Source organism: Phyllostomus discolor, chromosome 13 (genome assembly GCF_004126475.2).
Source record: "Phyllostomus discolor isolate MPI-MPIP mPhyDis1 chromosome 13, mPhyDis1.pri.v3, whole genome shotgun sequence".
NCBI classification, from domain to species: domain Eukaryota; kingdom Metazoa; phylum Chordata; class Mammalia; order Chiroptera; family Phyllostomidae; genus Phyllostomus; species Phyllostomus discolor.
In genome coordinates, this window is record NC_040915.2 from 48,888,344 (window position 1) to 48,905,643 (window position 17,300).

At 35.4% G+C, this 17,300-nt stretch overlaps 1 protein-coding gene across 2 annotated transcripts in view; it reads right to left on the reverse strand.

Moving 5' to 3' along the window:
• Nucleotides 1–17,300, reverse strand: part of MED13L (mediator complex subunit 13L) — a 261,135-nt gene that overhangs the window by 231,003 nt on the left and 12,832 nt on the right. The window lies entirely within an intron of this gene.

The following is a 17,300-nucleotide window of genomic DNA, read 5'->3' on the forward strand; positions in this document are numbered from 1 at the left end:
TGAAGGAAACAGACTACATTGGGAGAAGAAAACTTATTTAAAATCTATCTATATTCTTAAAGAGATAAAAAGAACAGGATATGCCCTAGCTGGTGTGGCTTAGTGGATTGAGTGCCAGCCTGCGAACCAAAGGGTCACCTGTTCAATTCCCAGTCAGGGCATATGCCTGGGTTGCAAGCCAGGTTCCCCGCTGCAGGACACGAGCAAGAAGCAACCACAAATTGATGTTTCTCTTCCTCTCTTTCTCCCTCCCTTCCCCTCTCTCTAAAAATAAATAAAACCTTTTAAAAAAACAGGACACTATTTCAGAAAAGAACAGAGAACTAAAACAGAGCTATTGAAAATTTTTAAATAATGATTCCAGAAATGATAAAACTCAGTAAAAGTGCTGGAAGATAAGGTTTTGGAAATGGCCCAGAAAGTAAAGCAAATAAAAATTTAAAAATTGGGGTGGGGGGGTAAAATTAGAGGAGTAGCCCAGGAAGCTCAAAACCAAATACAAGAACTTTCAGAAAGAGAACATGAAAAAGAGAATGAGTGATAAGATAATTCATGAAAATTTTCCAGAAAAAAGAATGGGAATTTCTAGACTGAAAGAACTCTCTGGGTTTCCAGAACAATAGACAAAAAGAGACTCACAAAAGACATATTATTATAAATTTTCAACACACTGCAGAAAAAGAGAAGGCCCTCCAAGCTTCCAGATAGTAAAAAGAAGTAACATACAAAGAATGAGAAATCAGAAGGATTTCTGACTTCTCAACTGAAATGGTAGAAGCAAGAAGTGATGGTGCAGTAACTCCAACATTCTAGAGGAAAATTATTCCAAACTAGATATTTATGTGAATTTACATTATCAAATGTAGAAGTAGAATTGATACATTTTAGTACACAAGGTCTTTAAATTAACAAGTACCCTTTTCTCAGAAAGCTACTGGAGGTGTGCGCTACCAAAAAGAGAAGTTAACCAAGAAGCCATGAGACGAAATTTAGAAAATAGATCCAGCACAGGAGGGAAAAAAATGTAACCCCAAGATTACAGGGAATAATTGGATGATTTTAGGTTGTCCATTCACCACTGCAGAAGGGAACCAATCTAGATTATGACAGACTAGATGGCTCCAAGAAAGACTCTGCCAAGAAGATGAAACTGATAAATACCTCTAATACCTGAAAGTTTTAAAAGGAGATTCATACAAGATGCAAAGAGTCTGGGGATGAATTGGTTAAAAATATACACAAAAGTAAATAGTCAAGAAAAAAGAAGAAGATAATTACCATGTTCAAGTAACACAAAAAGAAAAGGTAATCAAAATTTTACTAGATGGATCAGCCATACACTAACATAATCAAATGAATGTTAACACTGAATATAGAAAAACTACTATATAACCATTTTGGTAAAATGGAAGGATGGAAAAGGTATGTTCGCTTTTTAAGAGGCAGAGTGAGCGAAATCCTTATCTTCAATAATGGGGAATTCAGAACTTAAAAACTTAAAAGTAACTCTCTAAGTTTTAGTGTTCAGAAACATTTAAGAATCAAGATAATCAACAAAAGAAGGTGAAAATGTTTGTATCTGGAGAAGCAGAAGATTCCTCTTAGTTATAAACCTAGTAAAATTATTTAGATTCTTTACTCTGTAAGAGTATACTCTGATTTTAAAAAAGAAAAACAAAAATAGCCTGGCTGGTGTGGCTCAGTGGATTGAGCGTGGGCTGCGAACCAAAGTGTCTCAGGTTTGATTCCCAGTCAAGGGACATGCCTGGGTTGCAGGCCATGACCCCCAGCAACCACACACTGATGTCTGTCTGTCTGTCTGTCTGTCTCTCTCGCTCTCTCTCTCTCCCCCTTCCCTCTCTAAAAATAAATAAATAAAATATTAAAAAAAAAAAACTCCAGGTGTGCTGAGACATACTTCCAGCTTCATGCTCCCTCCCACCTAGCTCGGTTCAAATTCTCCCATAGCTAAGAGGTTTGTCAGGGATTCCCTCTGCAGAGAGGCTGAGGACAACTGGGCACAGAGCCTCGCACGTAACTCCCACCAACATGGTATTTTCATGTTGTGAGAAATGTAATGTGATAACTCTCTATGCAATAAAGTTGTATACCACAGATACTAACATATGCATGCATGTGTATAGGTACGTGTGTGTGTGCACGCACATGCATGTGTGTATGCACATGTGTGTATATACATACTTGCTGATTCATAACTTTTTTCCTTAGTGTAATTTTCTTTTCAGCCCTCAGTTTACTAATATTATCATTATGATACAAAGATAAAAAATAGGAAACTGGTTTAACAGAAGTATGATGAAAAGGGCTCAGAGGTTTTATTTGACAAGCAAACTATGAAGTAACTACTAAAAATGTTACTGCCATCTTAAGCTACATTAATAAAAGTACAGTATCTAGATTCTACACAACAGATCTTACTTATCAAGTCATTAGTCAATATCATTTTCAGCTCATAGCTTCATACTTTGAGAGGAATCTAGATAAAGTGAAACACATTAAAAGATGAAGGGCTAGGTGAGTGAGGAAACCTGAACAAAGCATTCAGCTAGAGGCTATAATGCTTCATGTTCAATGCTTTCAATCAAAGAAACATGGCAGCAAAAATAAAATAAAAGCATAAAGTCACAGTTGAATTAATTGGAAAATTCTTCAATTCGATAAAAGACTGGTATGTGGAAGATGAAATTGACTGGCTCAATGCAGACCCAAATAATAGCAGAGAATCAAATGGAAAACTGATTATTAAAAACAACAACAGCGAGGGCTCCAACAAAAAAGAATCCCTGACTAAGATCCCTGAGAATCATAGATACAGGGCGTTATGGGAAAACTGGTCAATACCAGATGGGGCTTCAAACATCAAAGGGTTGGTTTGAAAATATGATTTATAAGGTTGGCTACTTGTTTTTGTAAATAAAGTTTTGTTAGTACACAACTGTGCCCATTTATTTACATTTTATCTGCAGCTGCTGGCATGCTACAACCATAGATTGGAGTAGCTGCAACTAAGGCTGCATGATCCACAAGCCTGAAATGATTACTCCTTGGTTTTACAAGAAAAAGTTTTCTGGCCCCTGAACTAGGAAAACAAACACAGGCAAATACGACATTTAAACTATAAATATAAATCACCAAAACTGCCCTTCCACCATAAACTAAGAAATTAGACAAGAAATACAAAACAAATGTTTTCAGATATTAGGCAGCAGGCAGCACAGAGCTAAGGGTCTCTGACACAGCCGAGTTTTGTGGAAGATCACCAGAATGGAGAGCTATGCAGAAACTGAGCTCCAGAGATCTGACAGGGGTTCTTTTTTGAGACTTTTCCTAGAATAAATGCACATTCAAACAAAAAAATTCAATGGGGCCAGGCAAAGAAAGATTAGAGACCTATTGTTCTAACAGCTTACACAAAGCTGAGAGATAAGTCTAGTTCTGAAAGTCAAGAGTGAAAAAACATTGTTATATACCTTGGGCTCTAAACAGAGGTCACAGAAGAGTCTTGGCTCAAAAGTAGAAAAACTAGGCCCAAATAAAGACTGCTCCTACCCACCTTAATAACCACACCTCAAAAATAATAACAACGACAATAATAACAATATCATCTACAAGTAACTGCCAGCCAAAACTGAAGGACAGAAATGAAAGATTATTTTTTAAAAAAACATGAAACTCAAAATACAAAACTATGGTCCCAGAATGAAAAGGTGGAGGGAGGATAAAAATATTTTTTTAAATAATGGCCAAATTATTTCCAAATTTCATGAAAACAAGAAATCTCTGAACCAAGGAGTTCAGTGGACCCAAAGCAACATAAACCACAAGAAACCACATGAAAATACATCAAACTAAATTCCTGAAAACCAGGGACAAAAAGAAAATCTTAAAGGCTTTCAAAAGGAAAAAAGACATATAAGCAGAAACAAAGATAATATTTACAACAGACTTCTCATCAGAAAATATGCAAGTCAGAAACAATGGAGCATGCTGAAAGAAAAATATCTGCATATCTAGAACTCTAGATCAAGCACAAATGTCCTTCAAAATGAAGATAGAATACAATTTTTAAAAGATGAAAAGAAACCAATGGAGTTGCACTATAATAAATTTAAAATAAATGTTTTTAAAATAATTCAAAGAAAATATCAGATGGAAATCTGGATCTACATAGAAGAACAAGTACCAGAAACAGCTGATTCAAAAATAAGAATAAAACATGTTTTCTTATTTTTTTACATTTCTTGAAAAGCAAATTAACTGGCTAAAGCAAAAATAATAAAGCATTGTGAAATATATACTAGAAATAGAAGAAAAATGTATAACACAAAACAGCACAAAGGCCAGAGGGAAAAACTTTTGAAAGTATACTATTCTAAGGTTTATACATTATAAAATAAAGAAACGTAATAGTGTTTGAGGGTAAACTGTGACAACTTAAAGATGCATATTAGAAACCCTTGACCAGTCCTTAAAAAGTAACAAAGAGATATATCTAATAAGCCAATTTTGAACATAAAATAGAATCATAAGAAAATACTCTAATAAACAAAAAATGAATAAAAATAGATGGGACAGATAAGGGGAAAAGATGGCAGACTTAAACCCAACCATGTCAATATAATTATATTAAATATAAATAGTCTATTATAATTAAAAAACATTGATTCTCAGAATGGACAAAATTTTAAAAGGCCCAACTACATATTGCCCACAAGGAATGCACTTTAAATACAAAGACAAGTTAGGTCAAAGGTAAAATTATTTTTAAAAAATCATAAACATAAATTACAAGAGAGATGAAGTGGCTAGATTAATATAAAGATGACTCCAAAAGGACTATTACTAGGAATAAAGAAAAAATTTCTCATAATAGTAAAAATGTCGATTCTTCAAGGTGACATAAATCCCAAATGTGTAGGCACCTAATAACAAAGCTTCAAAATATATGAAGCAAAAACTGATATACCTAAAAGGAGAAGTTGACAAACCCAGAATTATAATTGGAGATTTCAACAGGCCTCTTTCAGCAACTAATAGAACAAGTAGACAGAAAATCAATAAGGATATAGAAAACATGAACAACACTATCAACCAACATAAGCAAACTGACATTTATAAAACATTACACTCAAAAACAAAATACACATTTTTTTCAAATGCACATGGAACAGTCACCGAGAGAAACTATATGCTGGGCCATGAAAAATCAGTATATTTTTAAAACTTGAAATTTCTATTTCCAGTCAAGATCGTAGGTGTAGATAGATGCGCTTCACATCCTCATGCAACCACAGAAAGAATTACAACCAGATCTTAAAAACAACACCCAGAACATCAGAAAATCTAGCTGTATGGAAATCTGACAACTAAGGATATAAAGCAGCCACGTTCATCTAAATGGGTAGGAAGGGGAGAGTGGCAGAGACAGTACAGAGAGACCACAACACAAAAGGTCCCACATTCACATGCGGTGGATAAAAATCAGGAGGGATTCCTTGGAAGAGAGATATCCCAGCCCCAGGACAGGCTGCACAGCCCAGGGTTCCAACACCAGGTAGATAAACCCCCATAATCTCTAGGTGTAAATACCAAAGGGGTTTGGGACAGCAGAAGAAACTGCCAGATTTTCATCACTTAAAGGGCCTGCACAGGTTTAGAACCTATGCAAACCCCACGGCAGCAGGTGGAAGGGTACCAATTGCATCCAGGAGATGCGTGAAGCGACTGTAAGCAGGGGTGAGTGACAGGCCTCCAGAAAGCAGGCAGTGGCACTGTCCACTCTCTGAGCATACCCAACACACGCATGCACGTGCACACACACACACACAATGGTGAATCAGGTTGCCCCGCCCTACCAATTACCTTTTTACAGGTAACCTTTCTACACAGGCCACACTACTAAGACAGGGATATAAAGCAGCTCGACCTAGTACACAGAAACAAACAAACATAGGGAGGCTGCCAAATTGAGGAGACAAAGAAATATGGCCCAAATGAAAAAACAGAACAAAACCCCAGAAAAAGAATTAAACGAAGAGGAGATAGCCAACCTATCAGATGCAGGGTTCAAAACACTGGTGATCAAGATGCTCAGAGAACTGCTTGAGTATGGCCACGACAAAAACAAAGAAATGAAGGTCACACTAAGTGAAATAAAGAAATATATACAAGGAACCAACAATGAAAAAAAGCCGGGATTCAAATCAATTATGACTTGGAACATAAGGAAGAAATAAAGAAGAAATAAACAGAACAGAAAGAAGAAACAAGAATTCAAAAACATGAGGCAAGGCTTAGGAACCTCTGGGACAACTTGAAAAGTTCCAACATCCAAATCATATGGATGCCAGAAGAAGAAGGGGAAGAGCAAGACACTGAGAATTTATCTGAAAAAATAATGAAAGAAAACTTCCCTAAATTGGCAAAGGAAATAGACATACAACTCCAGGAAATGAAGAGTCCCAAACAAGTTGGACCCAAAAAGTACTACACCAAGACACATCATAATTAAAATGCCAAAGCTTAAAGATGAAGAGAATCTTAAAAGCAGCAAGAGAAAAGCAGAGACTTACCTACGAAGGAGTTCCCACAAGACTATCAGTTGATTTCTCAAAAGAAACTTTGCAGGCTAGAAGGGACTGGCAAGAAGTATTCAAAGTGACGAAAAACAAGAACCTACAACCTAGATTACCCTATCCAGGAAAGCTATCATTTAGAATGGAAGGGCAGATAAAGTGCTGCCCAGACAAGGTAAAGGAGCTCATTATTACCAAGCCATTATTACATGAAATGTTAAAGGGACTTATTTAAGAAAAAGAAGATCAAAACTATTAACATTAGCCCTGGCTGGTGTGGCTCAATGAATTGAGCACCAGCCTGAGAACCAAAGAGTTGTTGGTTCAATTCCCAGTGTGGGCACATGCCTGAGTTGCACACTAGTTTCCCCAGGTGAGTGAGAGGCGACCACACATTGACGTTTCTCTCCCTCTCTTTCTCCCTCCCTTCTCCTCTGTCTAAAAATAAATAAAATCTTAAAAAAAAAAACTATGAACATTACAATGACAACAAACTCACAACTATCAACAACTGAGTCTGGAAATAAACAAACAACCAAAACAGGAACAGAATCAGTAACAGGAGATCATCTGTTAATTTGGAGAGTGTCAGTGGGGAGGGGGGATTAAGAAGCATAATTGGTAGATACAAAATAGGAGCATGTTAAGAATACTATAGAAAATGAAGAAGCTAAAGAAGTTATATGCATGACCCAGTCACATGAAGTCAGGGGGATGGGAAGAAGATTATTGGAAAGAAGAGGTATACCAGGCAAAGGGGGGCAAAAAGGGAAAAATTGGGACAACTGTAATAGCATAATCAATAAAATATACTAAGTAAAACTGAAATTTTTGAAGAGCATTAAATTTGAAATGAACAAAATATTGAGAACACCCTCCACAAACAAAATCTGGAAATTAATAAATAATACATATGACAAAAAAAAAAAAAAATCACAGCATCACAGGAGAAACTAAGAAACTAAGAAATATCCTGACTGGCGTAGCTCAGTGGATTGAGTGCGGGCTGCGAACCAAAGCATCGCAGGTTTGATTCCCAGTCAGGGCACATGCCTGGGTTGCAGGCCATGACCCCCAGCAACCGCGCACTGATGTTTCTCTCTCTCTCTCTCTTTCTCCCTCCCTTCCCTCTCTAAAAAATAAATAAATAAAATCTTAAAACAAAAAAAGAAGAAATATTCTGAACTGACTGATTATAAAAACAACACCAACCAAAACATGTAGAACACAAGTAAAGCAGTGCTCTCAAGGAGAAATCTGTAGCTTTAAGTATTTATATTAAAAAGTAAGAAAGATAAATATTGGTCTAAGATTCTTCTTCAAAGAGCTAGAAAAAGTATAAATTAAGCTAAATGTAAAACCGAGCAAAAGAAATAATTAAGAACACAGAAGCAATAAATGGAATATAAAAAAACTAACAATAGAAAGAAACCAACAAAATGAAAGCTGATTATTTTAAAAGAGCAATAAAATTGACAAACTTCTCCTAGGTTAATCAAAAGAGAAAGAAAAGACAAATTACCAATATCAGGAATGAATGATGAGGAATTACTTCACATCCTAAAGACACTGAAAAGATAATGCAATTATTTTAAGTAACTTTATGCCAATAATTATAACTTAAATGGATAAATTCTTTAAATAACCAAACATACATACACACACAGAGAGACTAGGAAATCTGAATAGCTGTATATCTATTAAAGAAATGAAGTTCATAACTTAAAACCTTCCCACAAAGTATTCTCCAAGGCAAGATGGCTTCACTGGAAAATTCTACCAAATATCTAAAAAATAAATACCACCAGTCCTACTCAAACTTTTTAGAAAACAGAGGAGAAACTACTTCTAAGACTAAAGACATTGCTTTAAAAAAAAGGTAATCTACATGCAAATATCCTTCATGAAACAGATATAAAAATTGTTAACAAAATACCAGAAAATCAAATCTAGCAATACATATATTGATAACACACCCTCCACAAAGAGTCTATCTTAAGAACTGAAGCTTAGCTGAATTAGTTCAAAAGTCCTCATAAATGTAATCAACCATATTAACAAAACAAAACCTATGATCATCTCAACAGATGCAGAAAAAACAATTGACAAAATTCAATACCTCTTCATAGTGAAAATTAAGAAAATTAGAAATTAAAGGGAACTTCTTCAACCTGATTTAAGGTGATGTTTGAAAACTTGCAGCTAACATCAACTATTAATGATAAAAGATTGAATACTTTTTGCCAAATCTGGAACAAAGCCCGTTTGACTACACTTTGTGGCCTTGGTTGCTACAGAATTCAATCTGTAGGCAAGTAAGAAATACTAAAAAGGAAGAGGGAACATCTGTGGGGAATTTCATATGTGGTAATTTATGAATTTTTTAAAACATCACATGCATCGTTTGTCTAAAAAAGATATAAATTCTATACATACTGGAATTAAAGAACATTAAAAAATTTTATGTTTATAGATGTAAAAATAAAAAACTCTGGAACAAAGCAAGGATGTACAATCCCACCACTTCTATTGAACTTTGTACTGTAGGTCCTAACCAGTGAACCAAGAAAAAGACATAAAGGGCATACAATTGGAAAGAAAGCTATAACACCATCTTTATTTGCAGACATCATCATGTGCACTTACGAAAATTAAAGGACCTTAGAGAAAAGCTACCAAAGCTAATAATTGAGTTTAGAAAAGCTGAAGTACGTATGATAAATATACAAAGTTTAATTGTATCCCTACATACTAGCACGAAACAATTGAAAAATATTTAAAAGCAATGCCACTTATAACAGCACTGAAAAATAAGAACTACTAAAGATAAGTTTAATTACATATGTTCCAGACCTGTATACCAAAAACTACAAACAATGCTGAGAGAAACTGAAGACTACTCAAGAAATGGAAGATAGACTGTGTTCATGGACTGGAAGACCTAAAATTGTTAACATGTCAGTTCTCCCCAATTTGATCTATGGATTCAACAAAACAACAATCAAATTTCCCCAGGGTTTTTTTTTTTTTAACAAATTGGCTGATTAACTCTAAAACTTATATTGAAATGCAAAGTATCCCTAACAGCCAAAACAATTCTGAAAAAAAGGAAAGTTGGAGAATTTACCCTGATTTTAAGACCTACTATAAAATTTTAGTAACCATGATAGCACAGCATTGGCTTAAGAGCCATGTAGAACAAAAAGAATTACAGACTCAAGAAATAAATGCATGCAGACACATACACATCAATACACTCAACTGATTTTTGACAGTGACATCCAGATAATTCAATGCAAAAAGCAACAGACTTTTCAACAAATGATGCTGGAACAACAAGATAGTCACATTGCAGAAAGAACTTCAACCCTTGCCTCCCACCACACACACACACACACACACACACACACACGCAACACTCAAAAATGGATCACCCACTCACAGACCAAAACCTAATAATTACTATAATAAAACTTCTGGAAGAACTCAGAAGAGAAAAATCTTTGCTACCTTGGAATAGAAATTAGAACTCATATAGCTGGTTGGCAGAAAATGGTACAACCATTTTTTAAAAGTTTAGCAGTGCTTTACAAAGTGAAACCTCTATTTTCTGTATGATTTGGCAAGTGCACGCCTGTATTTACAGAAATAAAAACATATGCTCCACACAAAAAGCAGTACATGAAATTTCATAATCATCAATAATGAATAGATAAGCACACCGTACTACACAGATACAAGGAACTACTGCTTAGCAATAAAAAGCAATGACTGACTTAAGCAACAACATGAAGCCAGATAAAGATGACTGTAGATTATCACATTTCAATTATAAAAAATCATAGAAAAGGCAAAATGAATTTATTATAACTGTGTGGTTACCTGGAGGTGCTGCAGTTTCACAAACACATCTGTCAAGACTCCTGAAACTGTACTTATTTACTTAAAACGAGTACATTTTATTGTATTTAGAGTATATCTCAATACAGATAATCAGAAATTTATGTATTAAGGGAAGAATCCATATAAAAAATCTCTCAAAAAATTTATTTTTAATATAGCTAAAGTAACACCTTGTGCATCAATAAGGTAGAATTGTGAATCTCTTATAAAGTACACAATGTATTTTTTAAGATTTTATTTACTTAATTTTCAGAGAGAAGGGAAGGGAGAAAGTGAGGGAGAGAAACATCAATGTGTAGTTGCCTCTCATGTGCCCCTCCACGGAGGGCCTAGCCCGCAACCCAGACATGTGCCCTGACTGGGAATGGAACCAGTGACCCTTTGATTCACAGTCCGGCACTCAATCCAATCCACTGAGCCACACCAACCAGAGCTAGTACACGAGATCAAGATTTTTTTTAAATTATCTTCATAACTAAACATATCAGAACACTGGTTAATGACTTACATTTATTAACCTGAACTAAAAGATAGTTCTTGTGAAATTTCTGGAAACTGAACTATTTAATGAGTCCATTAGTGACATTAGGATGATTTCTTGCCCAACTGAAATAACAGACTATAAACAGAAATGTATATTATTTTCTCTGTATATCAGACACTTGTTAGTTGTTCACCCAAACGTGAATGGCTCCTTCCACCACAGTAACATATACTCAGGAATAACAACATGCCCACTTAACTACATTTCCCCAGTCTGCCTGAGGTTAGAATGGCCAGATGTGCTGTGAGGAATTTCCTGAAAGTTTCCTTAAAAGGAAGGGTGTCGCCTTCCAACATTTCCCCGTCCTTCCTATCTAGAATGCCACCATGATGACTAGAGTTTGTATAGCCATCTTGGACAATACGCTACCTGTGATAAACTAAAGATGATGGAGTAACAAGAAAGAGTGAGCCTGGGTCTCTTGCTGACTGAGAACCAACCAAACCAGTTTTGAAATGCCTCCCTCCAAGCTGCTTGTATATAAAATATAAATTTTCAGCAACTGGCTCTTTATTTTTAAAAACGAAAAGCCTTTAGTGAGGTGATGAATTTTGGGGAAAAACAAACAAACAAAAAAAAGAACTACGCAGTTAGGTTTTTACCTTGCCCCAGTACTGATCAAAAAAATGAACACCAATTTTTCATTCCCAAATGATTCCTCAATTTGAAATAAAGTAGTCTAAGAGGGAAAAAAATCTATCTGCCTATCTGTGGGAAGAAATTTTAGGCTGCATTATTGTTCCATTACTCTCTGATGAAGCTTTAAAAAAATGTAAACTATATTATCACTCCATTAATCTCAGGCAAATCTATATGCTCCAGTGATTTCTACCTTCACGCTTGTGCTAAATTATATGGTCTACACTGTTAATTTTTAAAAGGCTCAGGAAAAAAGAAACCAATGTTTGGCATGGCTAAGGGAACTTCACAGAAGCCCCCGCTTGGAAGGGAGAAGAGCATACAGTACAACGTGTTGGTTAAGTGTTCAAGACTCTGAAATCACAGACTCAGTTCCATCACTTGCTGGCTGTGTGAACTTGTACAAGTTACTTGAATTTCTTGTTTTCTTATCTGAAAAATGGGAACAGGACCTTAATGAAAATATGCACATAGATGGCAAGCAGTAAAGTAGTTCCAGGCATTCAGTAAGCACTCTTAGAAGAAGCAAAAGATCTGAGACAAGACTGTGCGTACAGAACATGTAAGAGTCTGACTTGTAATAAAGATTCCTATTAGTGAGTGGCTGGAAATTTTAAATAGAAAAAACAAAAAACTTATTAGCAATCAAATGCTTTTGAAAAACAAGGAAACTGACATTATACATATGCCCATGTGTATGAAAAGATGCTCAAAGAAACTACAAATTAAAATACTGAAAAACTGTTTTTGATCAGAGTGAAAAAAAATAACATGAGTAAATTTCATTTTAACCAAGTAACCAAACCAGTTCTGCAATGCCTCCCTCCTATTGCCAAGGATAGAAGAAATGCCCACTTATGTACTGTCCACAGGTTTGAATGTAAGCTGGCATAACATTTTAAAGAACTTATGTCCATCACTACCAAATTTAACATATAACTGTACTATTATACACACACAAAAAAACTGAATCTTAATGTTTCTCACAGAAAAAGCGTATTGCCAGAGAAGTTGGAGAATGAACCCCTACCTGCAATTTTTTAAACTACAAAAATGACCCCTGGCTGGTGTGGCTTGGTGGATTGAGTGCCAGCCTGGGAACCAAAGGGCCACTGGTTCGACTCCCAGTCAGGGCACATACCTGTGTTGCAGGCCAGGTTCCCCAGTGCAGGGCACATGAGAGGCAACCACACATTGATGTTTCTCTCTACCTTTCTTTCTTCCTCCCTTCCCCTCTGTCTAAAAACAAATAAATAAAATCTTTAAAATATAAAAATAATTATTTTTTACTACAAATATCTTCATCATCAATTGAATGCATAAACTGTGGTGTAGGAGTGAATTATAACTTCACATTGTTGGAGCATTAATATTTAAAAAAGCAAGTTACAAAAGAATATAATATATTCCATTTATAAAAAGTTCAAAAACATAACTATATATATACACACACACACAAAACATTCATAATTAAAAGTTTTTTAATAAAGAATGAAAAACATACAATTCTAGATAGTAGCTACCTCTGAAGGGACAAGAGAGAGAATGGGAAGGGAAAGGCACCACCTTTATGAAAGATAAAATATTCTTTTTCTTACTCTGGGCATTAGGTACATGGGTATTCATTGAACTGTGTTCTTTCTACCTTATGGTTTATACATACTATTTTTATCTACTCTATATCCAATAAAACAATTTTGAAACTGCATATGTGTACAGGCAAAAATATACATAAAAGCAAGGGGGGAAAAATAGCCTAGAATGAAAAAGATTAAACTACTGGTAGTTATCTCCCCTGGGAGAGAAAACCTTCATCCTTCAATATTGTTTGAATTTGAAAATAATTATGTAATGTTTTATTAAATTAATAAAAATTAGACTTTTCTCTTAAAATTAAATTTTGAAAATTGTAACCATGAAAATGTTAGTGTGTACAGATTAATAAAGAATTATGTTTACTCTGGTACTGCATCTGTGTACAATAAATAAGCACATTAACAATAATAAAAGAGTTGGAGTAAATCTGATCCAATAGAGTAGCTAGATTATGGATAACTTTTTACATTTTTAATTTCTTGGAAGTTTTATTTCTTAGAAATATTTTGTATTTTATTAGTACTACCTCACTTGGAGAGAAATTAAAGAAAAATGACAACTGCAAGAAAGCCAACTCTCTACCGTCAGGGTAGCCAAGTGAAAAATTGACCATATGAGAAGGCTGAATGAACTACAGCTGACTGACAATAGATAGCACATGCTGTGCCAGTAAGTACACTCAAAACAACTGGAGGATCCCCCACACACCAAGGAGATTACATCGAAAGGTTCTGAAGTGCATATGGACATTTTAGTGTTTGACTGAGAACTGGCACTGCCAAGAAAAAGTGCAACGGGCAGGGAAGGCTCCAGCACACAGGGAGCCCAGGAATGTGCTGGAAAAGAAGAGGGATTTGGAGGGATGGGCAGAGAGGAAGGAAGGGAGGGAGGAAGGGAAAACTTTTCCTAGTATGTGAGGAAATATATGACATGGCATAACAATTACACTCTCAAAACCTATAAATACGCTTGTACAATTGGAAAGCTAAATGCTAAAGGAACAAAGAATAAAGGGACAGGAATGAAAATTTGAAGGAATGCAGAATCGGAATGAGGAACAGTGACAAAAGAAATGCACTGTTTTGTAGTCTTTACAAATGTCCTTTCTATGCTATACTCTATGCCCATTCCTAAAAATTGGCAATTTCCACAAAGGTAAGAAGAAAAACGGGTTAAAGTCTATTTTATCCTCCTACCAAAAATATCACCAATATGAAATTAGTATCAACCAAACTTTTAAAAAACAACTAACTGAAAACACCCAAAGCAGATCTGTAGAGAAAATAACTGATTTGCTGAGCCTACCACTATGAAATGTAGAGGCTCTATGTAACAAAGGCTGATGGAAAGAGCCAATTGATTGTTTAGGGTACCTTCCCCACCCCCCATTATCAGGGTTTCTCCATGCCCATTTCTAATAATCAAAATTTAATGAGCTCTTCCCCTGCCAAAATTTTCTGATTCCCACCACCCACACCAACATCTCCATCCACCCCACCAGTATTGCTGTCTTCTCTACTTGTCCATCCTCTTACATGCCATATTTTGTAGTGTATAGTGCACACTTTTTGCCCAAATTTTTGAGGGAAAAATAAGGGTGTGTGTTATACATGGGTATAACGATTATGTAGCATGGGTACAGTAATGGGTATAATAATCCCGTGTATAATGTGCACAAAAATATGGGTGTGCATTATACATGGGAGCACATTATACACAGGAAAACGCATCTTTCTTCTCTCAACTCACAAGAGAAATCTTATTCTCAGTGCTTCAAGTATTTTCTGAAAATAGACAAGTTACAAACAGTAATGTTTGATTCTACTTTCTTTTCACTATTGCCTGCCATTCTGCCTCACCCCAGCTCCTGTATATGTTTAATTTTAAAACTGAGTTCTATATGGCTTAATTTAGCAACAAAAACCCAGGCTCAGTGAATACTTTCTTAAATATTTTATTTATTTATTTTTTAGAAAGAGGGGAAGGGAGGGAGAAAGAGAGGGAAAGAAATATCATGTGTGGTTGCCCCTCCCATGGCCCTCACTGGGGAGCTGGCCTGCAACCCAAGAATGTGCCCTGATTGGGAATCAAACCCAAGACCCTTTGGTTCACAGGCTGGCACTCAGTCCACTGAGCCACACCAGCCAGGACTCAGTGAATACTTTCATACATACACACCTGTGATCAAAGTCTAAATCTGCTGACAACTATAGCTCATGTGTGTTGTCAACTGTCCTCCTTGTTTTCATATACAAGAATGCAAGTGCCATAAAACCAAGAATATCTGCTTGGCATTTGACACATTTCCTATGATATATACAGATTGGTCACCAAATCCTGTTAAGTCTACCCCCAAAACATTACCTGAATCCATTCCTTTTTCTCCATTCCTACTGGCCCTGCATAATTTTTCACATCCAGATTACTCCAAGAGCTTCTGTCCACCTTTGATTTCTCTGCTAATACAATCCACACTCCACAGAGCCCACGTGAATTTTCTCTCTGAATCATAAATCTGATCATGTCACTATTCTCAACTTCAGGCATTCCCCTGTGCACACAAAATAAACTTTCAGCTTCTTCATATCATCCAATCTAGCACCAAACATCGCCTTTCAGTTGTCTCCCATCTATTAGAGACTAGGCATTAAATAAAAGGTAAGTAAATATTTTTTAAAAAACAGAATAATTTAGCCCTGGCTGGCGTAGCTCAGTGGATTGAGCACGGGCTGGGAACCAAAGTGTCCCAGGTTCGATTCCCAGTCAGGGCACATGCCTGGGTTGCAGGCCATAACCCCCAGCAACCGCACATTGGTGTTTCTCTCTCTCTGTCTCCCTCCCTTCCCTCTAAAAATAAATAAAATCTTAAAGAAACAATATTAAAAAAATAATAAAAAATAAAAATAGAATAATTTTCCAGGATATCTAGAAATATTGTTGTATGACTTGTTAATGTATTATTTATATAATTACTTATGTAACTGACAAATTTATCCTCCCAACCATACAATATTACCACCAAATTCTAACTTTTACAAAATAGCTAAACAAAGTTCTATCCATATCATATATCGCAACTGGATTGAGCTGTTTAAAATATTTCTATTCTCAATTCCAATATTAAAATGTGCGGTGGATCACAAGGAATCTAAATCAGTAGTAATTTTCTAAAATGAGTATTAGTTAACATATATCACCAAATTTGTCAGTTTTTTGGGAACCGTTAGTTCTCTGAGTTTTTAACAGTGCTCCACACCTATCATATGAGAAAATGCAACAAAATCGAAGTTACTAGAACATTAAGTGCCTACCTAGGTGAGTCCCATTCATTTTCCATTGGGAATATTCCTTGAGTTTTATCATATGAACTACCAAAGCAAGCTACTCGCCTTAACAGAATCATTAGAAAAGTTTCCTAAGAACACGTAAACACTTCTTTTTCAAATCAAATTTGTAAATTTTACTGAAGAGCTTAGTTTACTAGCGTATACATACCAAAATATGAGTCCTCATGAGAATCATTCTACTGTTTAATTAAATGTTACAGGATCTTGCTGACAGACTCAAGAATAGCACCATCTGTCTGGGTTACAAAGCTCAGTTTCACCACATATCACCAAACAGCAACAAAATACCATTTTCGTAGATATCTTTCTCAAGTAATTTATCAACAACTAATGAATGTAATCTACTTGGGATCACAACACTTAAGTCAATCCACACAGATAATTACACTTTGTATGTAAACCAATATTCTTTGAAAAGTGTTTTTAATAAATTAAATTTCAGTCAAGAACTTGTATTTCAGGAGATAAATATTTATGGTCCTTCGTAGCTAAAAATGTAGATTTATGCTCTGGTATAAACTCTAAATGCTAAATAGCTCAAGTGTTATATAAATCTATAAAATTAAAAAGTGCCTATTGTTATTTGTTTAGAATAATCATCATGTAAGTAAATTTTCCTAAAATATCTCTAGGTCTAGAATTTTATCACCATACTTTTGATAGGATTTCAACTCC